Here is a 6741-nt window from a genome sequence, read left to right on the forward strand (position 1 = left end):
TGTCTGGTTAACACAGTATATTTACTATATCCTGACTTCTCTATGGATTTTTAGATTTTTGGCTATTGATGGTTAACAAACCATGTGATTGATAGCAAAAATGTAGAAATCCATTAATGTACATAACAAAACCATTTTTTTGCTGACTTGTATTATAAAAATTAAAATATCAGTGAATTATAAATAAATCGTCCTTAATTGAATCGAATGTGTGGTTGTGTTTCTTCACTCGTTTCTTTATCTATTGAATGACCTTCTTTCCTGACAGACTGGTTGCAGAAACTTGCCTGCTGGAAATTCAGTACTTTAGTTTAAAATACCTGTTTTGGAATTAATAAGTTATTGTTGTGACCTATTTGACTAATTTGTGTTTGTTTGTTTTGAATTATGATCTATTGTTTTCATTGAATCAAGTTCAGGTTCCCCCAATTTGTATTTGTTCTTATTATTAGTGTTTTTAAAATTTCCATGTCAATTTTGGAAAATTCTTGCAAGAAAATTTAACAGTATACGAGACAATGATAATTCATCACACCCTTATGGCTACCTCCTGTGTTCAGATATTTTGTGGACGTTTATTTATAACGTATTTGCATACATGGCAATGTAACAGTGGAATAGCTTGTGAACTCGTACACATGTCAGCTAACTCGATAATGTGAACTGTCACCTTGGAAGACGACCAGAGTTCGAACCAATTCTTTCTCTTATCGATCATTCGTCGCTCTTAGTCAGTCTCTCTCTTCTTTCTCCACTAAAACTGAACCTCTTAAGAGTTGCATCTTCAATTTACAAATTTGTGAGATATATCTTCCTGACTAACATACATGTTGTATAAAACATTGAGATTGTGGGTGAGTTAAAGGGGAATCAACTGCAGAATATGAGCGGGTATGTATACAATATACACTCACTGAGTGAAAGTCAAAAACATTGTACGGTAGATATGTTTATCTAAGGGATAAGACTCTCTTACTCTCAAAATGAAATGGACAGAAAAATTAGAGCAAGATATCCACTTTTAATACATCGTATATATTTTTTTAAAGATAAAACATCATCAGTTGAACACAAAGCGGGGATGCAATGTCAAATGCAATACTGACGACTGGAAAATTCTGTGACGTAAATACGTTACATATTTTAAAATTGATTAAGAAATTATTTTTTTGTGTTCCTTGTGTATTTTGTTATGTTTTAGTACCAGCATGTGCCATCATGTTGAATACATTATTAGTATCAATTCCATATCGAATGCAATAATTAAAGGGCAGTGGTCGTCGCGCTGTGTGCTGTTCGACATGGGACTCATAGCGACGTATACAACGCGTGTAAAATACATTTTTTACATGAAATTCGACGACCACCGACCTTTAATTTAATTAAATGTCGTCGGCTTGTTTCGCCGTTGAGTATTCTTTTCTGGCATGGTGAAGTTCTTAAAAAACAACGTTCTCGTTTTGCATGCAACTAAAATCTAAAATATATAATAGCCACGAAAACCACGAAAAGGTGAATATACTGGTCAAGTTTCGTCCAACAGTTGTGACTATTGTACGTGTATGATACTTGTTTTGCTGATTATAGATGTTTGATTATCTGTAATTAGCAAAACGAACCATTTACTGATTAAATATTGTTATTTTCGGCAAATGTTTTATGTCGTTATACACACCACTGAAAGGGGAATATTGTATGTTACCCCGTTTCGTTTTGTTTCTTCGATTACAATATGCAGGACGTGCCGCCCTTTTATGGAGGGTAGGGGTGTTTTTGAATTTTGGTCTAGATACTTGTGGGTATGGATTTCCAATTGGTTCAATGTACATGTATCATCTATTTATGTTTGTTGGTTTAGGAAGGTGACGGTTTCTTGCAAATATGCGAGTGTCGTGGATATGTGGTACTGGGTCGGCTGACAAAGTATTCAAGCACAGTTCGGGCACAGTTCTGAAGTTTATAACGGGTATACTAAATCCTAATTTGGTATATGGTGTGTTTTTTAGCTGAAATTGTATACACTGGGGTATGGGGTTTCTAAGGGTCACACACACATCACAGGGTAAAGTATTGGATTCTAGGGAGCACGTGATAAACGGCGTCTGTTTGTTTTTTTATTTACAATCCCGAAATACAATTATCTATAATCGTTGTATGCTAGTTCCAGTGCATTTTTTTTTCTTTTTACCGCAGCTGCATATGTAGAACTTTTACCGGCGACTGGCTAACTTACTATGCCGATCCCACTTTAGGCCATTTTTTATTATCCAAGAAACGTTCCGAGCGCCTGTGGGACCCGGCACAGGCGCTCGGTGTGTTTCTGTGATAATAAAAGAAATATGAATTTCCAATAAAAAGAGGTATCAGACAGGGCGATGAACTAAGCCCTCTTCTGTTCAACATTTCTAGTTTGGCCAAAAAAAGGGTCAGGATCGTTGTTTGCGATTAAGAAAAGTATTACGCAATTTGACGGTATTGATGTAAATATTGCATTTAAAATCTTTGATGGTAAAATCCTACCAATTTTAATGTACGCTAGCGAAGTCTGGGGCTTTCACAATGGCAATCAAGTTGAAATTATACAAAACAAATTCTGTCGATTTATATTGAAAGTCTATCATAATGCACCAAATTTGGCTATAAGGGGGGAGTTAGGTAGGTTTACTATTAAAACGTTTAGACTTATTAGGATTATTAAGTACTGGCTTCGCATTTTATCATTACCCCGACACAGACTGGTATATTTATGTTACATGTTTCAGTACCATGAAGCAGAAAGGGGTAAAAAGTGTTGGGCCCTGAATTTAAAAATGTTGCTTCTTTCTTATGGTCTGGGTGAGGCATGGTACAACCAAGGGGTGGGGAACTCTGAATACTTTGTTAAGATTTTCAAACAGCGATGCTTGGACAATGATATTCAAAAGTGGACTCAAGCTATTTCCGAAGCTGTGCTTTTATAGAGAATTTAAATATATATTTGGTCAAGAGAATTATTTTAAAACAGTCCAAAAAGACTGTTACAGGGAAGCATTGTGTCGCCTAAGAATTTCTGCCCATTGTCTACGTATTGAAATAACTGATAGAAAATTCCATAATACACGCACAGAAAGAGTTTGTATTTTATGTAATACCAATTGTGTAGAGGACGAGTACCATTTTTGCATTATCTGTCCGTTTTACCAAGAGTTGAGATCTAAATACATCCCAAGTTATTATTATACACTTCCCTCACCCGAAAAATGTATATCGCTATTACAATTACAAAATGCAGTAATCTTGCGTAATATTTCTAAATTTATTTTTCCCGCCACAAATAAACGTACTACAATTATTTTGGTCTGACAGTTCATGTTCTTTTCATATTTTCTTGTTCTTTTTCAGTCACTGTAAAATTACATTGTCCTCTGTAACATGTTATGTAATTACAATGAGTATACCTTGAGGCCGGAGGCCTACAGTATTATGAATAAATTTATTATTAAAAATGATATTAAAAATGAAATTGAGCAGTTCAATAATGACCCCCTCCCCTCTCTAACAACCTACTGCAACAAAATGGAAATTAGAAATCAATACAGCAAAATCCAAAATCATGATATTTAATAAATTTTGCATTGACAAGAATTAGAAAATGTCCCTAAATATTCATACCTAAATTTTGATTTTGAAAAGTATGTGGAAGATGTGAAAACCCAATCGCACAGATCTGCTCTAACTAAGCTAAGGGTCTTAGAGAGATCGCCCGGCCCTGTAATGGTTATTGTATATTTCTTTTATTATCACAGAAACATACCGAGCGCCTGTGCTTTTACCGTGCCTTGTCACGTTTCTTTGTGGTTTGAGGGTGCATTAAAGTTAAGTCTCAGAATTGCAAACAAAATGATGTTGATATAATAAAATGGCAATAAACCGTCACGGATGTCAGGTATATACAACACAGTCGTTGACGCCCGTAGTTACTAGTATATCTCGTGGATTGTGCAAAATCTCGTTGTATAAGCGACTTCGTCGGAGGTTTATTGCTCCAGTAAACCGAAATAATAGCAGCATTGACCACAGAATTTGATTTCCATTCATATCACATGGTGTTTATTCATTGACATATCTAAGGAAATACCTTCACGTAACATCTACAAACTTGTAGTCTTAGTGATATTGTTGCATGTGACTGACTTTTTGCTTTGGCCAAAATATCAAGTATGTGTAATTCATTAAACCTTTTCAACACAAGTTCTCTTTTTTCATCACAAATTCACAAAATAGTTATAAAATTGGGACAAAATAGACAAATTTTTTGAGTGGAAAATTGACTCAAATGTTGTCTATTGGCTCCAAATTAGGGTTTATTTCCAGAAATATTGAAGAATATGAGAAAAAAGAAAAATTTGGTCGAGAAAGTCTGGTGGTGAAAAGATGAAATGCTTGGCATTTGTGCTGGTTACCAGTGGTTACCAGTGGTTACCAGCATGTCAATTTGAATACACATTTAGGAAATAAAAGCAAATACAAATAAAATTCTTAGAATTGTTACCCCAGCTGTATCCATCTGCCGCTGCGTTGACGAAAAATAAAAAAAACAGACTTAGGGGCAACTGGGGTACCAGTAAAATCGGGAGAAAATGTATGCGTTTAGTGATCACATCTTTTCATCTTGATTTGTATCTTTAGAATTATTAGTCTGAAAATATGCCTTATGTGTTGGTTTGTCTTCTCAAAGAACCAAATGTGTCCGTACGTTACGTCATGAATTGCTGTAATTACCATATACAGATAATACGGATGAAATCGGAGATAGAATCATCCAACCACATTGGTAAATAAATATGTTATTATGCTCAAAGCTATTTCACTTATATTGGCTAAAACTGACAATGAGGGCGCTATCTTAAGTACGAGCTGTATACATCTTTATTGCAAGACGTAAAGAATTATAGCCAGGCGCTTATTGTGAGTCAATTAATTCTAAAATCACGTGATTTCTATTATGATTACTAAAACCATTATTTGTTAATTAACTGTTAATTATCTGGACTTTACGCGATGACATAATTATTATAATATTTAATTGTGGGCATAATTTTGGTACAATCTTGTATTAGATACTGCAGTTAGGTTGATAATAATATACGAACAATTTAATTACGTTATTTTTTATTAATTTGTACATATTCACTTAGTTGTTTATAAGGAACATTTAATGTTTCTGTCAAAATTCTGCATTTGATATTATGCATTGTATTTACTGTAGTCGTATCTTACCGAGACATGTGTTGTCACTACAAACAATTCCATTTGAAATGTTCGGATAGCAAATGTGCAAGTTGTTTTCGTCTACATATCGTTTAATTGTGCTCGATTGTTTACAAGTCTCCATTGCGAACGAGGCTGGGCCAATGTGCTTGTTGGACCGTAAAATATGTGATTCGGTATTTCAAAAACAAATTACATAATTATGACAGCAGTAAATAAACAAACCACAAATATTTCAAATATGTGGACAATTATTTTTCCCAAAATCGATAACGGCAAATCAAAGTGATTACTGTTTCTAAAATTCCCAGACGTCATGGCACCAATGGTCCACTAGATCCTGTTCCAGTCTCTTGATTACTGTATATAACAAATATACCGTTGGGGCAGTATAACAAACAGAAACGGCAATTATTTACGTTAGGGACAGAGATCTAGAATCTAGTCCAATGGTTCCCCAGTTACAGGCTTTTAACATAAAAGATATGTTGCTCTAATTGTGTATAATTATTAAACGGTGAAATAATGCAAATTAGGGAGATGAATAATTACATAAATTACAGGCATAAATATCCCTAACAGTATTTATGTCCATACATGACATAAATAAATCACTCGGTGGTTGTTGTCATCTCTCCACATCTCTTCTCGAGGAGCGGCTCAAATACTAACAAGTAAATATTGATTTCTTATGATTTACTCATTTACATTAGTTATTTAATTTGCATCATATCCTTTGACGCGAATACAAGAATGCATCATTTACAGATAAAATACCAAAAATGAAATAGTATTCATCCAAATGGTTACCGACAAAGTGAAGAGAGCACCAATGTGATTTGTTGTGAATTATTTTACGATATTTTCGCCGGAAACTCTTGAGCAATTCCATTTTGTATTCAGTTATAAAAAAACTGGCCCATTTATAACTGTGGAACACATCAAAATCCTGAATTTCGAAGTGTAGTCTGGAAAACGCTGAATATGTTAATACTTTTGACAAAATGTTGCTCTATGTTTATTACCTATTATTTAAGAAAATAATCAATTCGAAAGCCCTGAACAACCAATTATAGGACGTGATCGATAATACCAATATTGATATTATGAAAGTTCAGAAATTACGTCTTTTCCGTCACTGGTAGCTATTTACTCTGACTGGTAGAAATCCAGACTTACCTGCCCTGTATTTTTTGCTCATTTCCTAAATAAGGAAAACTGTTTTGAGAGTACATCTTATCCTGTGTCGGATCTAAACCCTAACTTGAAAAATTCCACTTCATTTTAATTTTACCATGCACCACGTATTTTGCAGATAATATACCATCAAAAGAGAATAACTGTAATACCGTAATTAAGTGAATTGTGCCCATTATCTAGTCACTGCTACAAAAAGCACATATTCTTTATATCATTACGCAACCTCTGTATGATTGTATAGATACCCAGTGTACATACGGGGAATTCGAAGCGCAGTGAAACGCGCTGGAG

This window comes from Saccoglossus kowalevskii, chromosome 8 (assembly GCF_978046115.1).
Source record: "Saccoglossus kowalevskii chromosome 8, keSacKowa6.1, whole genome shotgun sequence".
In the NCBI taxonomy this organism is placed as follows: Eukaryota; Metazoa; Hemichordata; class Enteropneusta; family Harrimaniidae; genus Saccoglossus; species Saccoglossus kowalevskii.